The sequence below is a fragment of the Felis catus genome, chromosome D2, assembly GCF_018350175.1.
Source record: "Felis catus isolate Fca126 chromosome D2, F.catus_Fca126_mat1.0, whole genome shotgun sequence".
NCBI lineage: Eukaryota > Metazoa > Chordata > Mammalia > Carnivora > Felidae > Felis > Felis catus.
The window spans coordinates 78583043-78587019 of NC_058378.1; positions in this window are offsets into that span (position 1 = coordinate 78583043).

A 3977-nucleotide genomic window follows, 5' to 3' on the forward strand; every position below is an offset into this window, starting at 1 on the left:
AACCCTTCATGTGTTTTTTTTTTCAATATATGAAGTTTATTGTTGAATTGGTTTCCATACAACACCCAGTGCTCATCCCAAAAGGTGCCCTCCTCAATACCCATCACCCACCCTCTCCTCCCTCCCACCCCCCATCAACCCTCAGTTTGTTCTCAGTTTTTTTTTTTGTTTTTTTTTTTTAATTTTTTTTCAACGTTTATTTATTTTTGGGACAGAGAGAGACAGAGCATGAACGGGGGAGGGGCAGAGAGAGGGAGACACAGAATCGGAAACTGGCTCCAGGCTCTGAGCCATCAGCCCAGAGCCTGACGCGGGGCTCGAACTCCGGGACCGCAAGATCGTGACCTGGCTGAAGTCGGACGCCCAACCGACTGCGCCACCCAGGCGCCCCTGTTCTCAGTTTTTAAGAGTCTCTTATGCTTTGGCTCTCTTCCACTCTAACCTCTTTTTTTTTTCCTTCCCTTCCCCCATGGGTTTCTGTTAAGTTTCTCAGGATCCACATAAGAGTGAAACCATATGGTATCTGTCTTTCTCTGTATGGCTTATTTCACTTAGCATCACACTCTCCAGTTCCACCCACGTTGCTACAAAGGGCCATATTTCATTTTTTCTCATTGCCACGTAGTATTCCATTGTGTATATAAACCACAATTTTTTTTATCCATTCATCAGTTGATGGACATTTAGGCTCTTTCCATAATTTGGCTATTGTCCTTCACATGGTTTTATACTTGCCTTCTTTTCTTTTTTTGTTTTTTATTTTAGACAGAGAGAGAGAGCATGAGTGGTGGAGAGGGGCAGAGGGACAGAGAGAGAGAATCCTAAGCAGGCTCCACACTAAGAGTGGCTTGATCCCACAACCCTGGGATCATGACCTGAACCAAAATTAAATTAAGAGTCGGACACTCAACTGACTGAGCCACCAGATGCCGTTTGCCTTATTTTCTTTGTTTTGTTTTTTGTTTTTTTTTTTTTGTTTTGTTTTTTGTTTTTTTGAGAAAGAGAGTGCACATGAGCAGGGGAGGAGCAGAGAGAGATGGAGAAAGAGAGAATCCCAAGCAGGCTCTGTGCTATCATCAGTGCAGAGTCCGATGCAGGGCTTGAACTCATGAAACATGAGATAATGACATGAACTTTATCAAGAATCAAATGCTCAACCAACTGAGCCACCCAGGCACCTTGTGCCTTATTTTCAATGTTAGCGCTTCCAACAGCTGGATAAATGCTCTCTTCCTTTTACATATGAGAAGCCCCAGCACAGGGGGTCTTTAATTTAAATTCCACACCAAATCCAGTATTTCAGCCATGAAGTGGGTGTTCTGTGTGTTGTTGGTGCTGATTCCATCTGGGATTTGTATATCACGTGGGGGGCCTTCTAATATGAGCAGTTTTATGACTGGACGGTGATACGTACTGGGGCTTACATTGTCCTTGCATCTTTTCATTAAAACACATGCTCAGACCCATCTGTGCATATGGGTCCAGAAAGCCCTGTCAACCATACGTCACTGTCATTTGTCCTCACGAAGCCCTGTAATCTTGCGGGACACGTATAATGGTCTCATCTGACAAACAACAGCATTGGAAACTCAGAGGAGTTCCTAAAGCCAGCTTTTGCAGTTATTGGCCAAAGCAGCCCTGGAACAGGTGCCCCTCGCTCCTGCTGCCTGTGCCCTCTGACCCCTCTGAAAACACCAGCACAGCTCAGTGCCTCCTTCTGATGGGGTGTCTTTACTGCATCTTGCAGATGAAAACTTCCACTGTGGCGGTTTGCTCACAAATAATTCGGGCTCCTTCTCCAGCCCTTGGTATCCTAAAAAATACCCCACAAATGTGGTGTGTGCCTGGGACATACAAGTGGATGCCAGGGCTCATGTCAAGCTCACGTTTGATGTGGTGAAGTGAGTAAATATCTCCCACTTTTACTCTCCTCTTTGCCCTGTCATAGACACTGTTGTGCTGCCACTACCCCTAACCCCACCAATAAGCAAACAAACAAACATAAATAAAACCCACCTTCCATAGTTAACTCTCAAAAAGTGGAAGGCCTGGGAGGCCTGCTCTGTAATATCAAAACTTTGATCAAAACTTTAATTTTTTTAAGCTTATTTATTTTTGATAGAGAGACAGAGTGTGAATTGGGGAAGGGAAGAGAGAGACGGAGACACAGAGTCTGAAGCAGGCTTCAGGCTCTGAGCTGTCAGTGCAGAGCCTGATACAGGGCCCAAACTCATGGGCTGTGAGATCATGACCTGAGCTGAAGTTGGATGCTTAACCGACTGAGCCACCCAGGCACCCCAAAACTTTAATTTTTTAAATAAATTTATTTATTTATTTTGAGAGAGAGTGAGAGAGAGAGACAAAGAGAGTGAGTGGGGGAGGGGAGAGAGAGAGAGGAGAGAGAGAATCCCAAGCAGGCTCTGCGCTGTGAGCACAGAGCCTGATGCAAGGCTCAATCTCATGAACTGTGAGATCGTGACTTGAGCCAAAACCAAGAGTTGGACACTGAACCGACAAAGCCACCCAAGCACCCCCTTTTAAGGTACAAATATTTTAAGGCAGCAATTCTAGTTCCAGAAAATCAGTCTACTGATAAAGTCTTGTGCATAGAGGATAATCATGGCAGTGTTCTTATAGGAACACTAGATTGGAAACCATATAATTGGCCATCAGTAGGGGATCAGTTAAACAGGTTTGGGTCCATCACACACATAGGGGGTATTGCTAGGGAATGGTCTACAAGAAAACCTCGAACAACACTCCAGTGGCTGCCTTCTGTGCTTAGACTCTATCTGGAAGGGAACAAAAAGAAACTGTTCATCGTAGCTTCTTCTAAGAAGCAGAATGACATCAGAGGGACTAGTCAGGGATTAGAGAAAAATGTACTTTTCACCACATACCTGTCAATAGCAGTTAAGTTCTATTCTTTGTGCTTGTAATCCATATTTGGGAAATGCAATTCAATGGAAACTTTACAAATTAAAAGGATTTTATAAACAGGAAGATACATACTGCCTCTAGCAACAGGGTCCTATTTCCCTCTGATCTGTGCAAAAAGACGTAGGTTTCAGATACCTCTTCCAGAACCTTCCCTTCCTGAACCAATCTGTGCAGTGCCTGGTGGAGGAAAAGCCTCAGCGGATGGAGTCTGAGTGATATCGTATCTTCATAGGATGGAAAACTTCTTTGGATGTCCGTACGACTTCATTGAAATCTTTGACGGCCCACAGAGAGAATCTTTTTCTCTGGGAAGATTCTGTTCTGGTACAACCCCAGTATTCACCTCCTCCTCAAATCGCTTGACGGTGGTCTTCCACAGCGACGCTATTGTCACCAACATGGGCTTTTTTGCATCCTATGAGTCTCTTGTGCAAGACGAGAACAATACCGGTAGGTCCTTTGGTCATTTTGGCCCCTGTGCTGCCTGGTAATGAAGACGAGGGTAGGTGACCGAATCTGACTGGGCACCAGGGACTGGAAAAGGTCCCCATGCTCCTTTGTTTACCCCCAAGATCTGACAGGGGTGGGGGGGTGTGGTTGAACACCCAACACCGCGTGGAACCACACGTCCACACACACACCTTCCGATATTAGAGCACATCGCACTTGCTGAGGAGGGGTCTTGTCTGACGCTGTCTCCAAGCCCGTTTCATTCAAAACAGGTGTAGTCCCTTAAAGCTGCGTCAAGATGTGGTTCCCCAAGAGCAGCCACAGCTAGTGTCAGCATGCCTGGCGCTGCCCACCTCACACGGGGCTTCTGGGGACCTCCTTTGGCCTCTGTCAAATAGTCCTGTCTGGGGAAAAAGCTTTGAAACACACCCCTCAAAAACTCACATTGACGTGAGAGTACTCTTTGCGGCCCCCTTGAGCCCTTGGTGGCTCCCTCCCCACGTCTGAGAGGAGAGCCCTCAAAAGTGGGTCGACTCACAGGAAATTTCCGGGACCTTCCTTGAGGGCAGGGGCAAAGGGGGAGCACC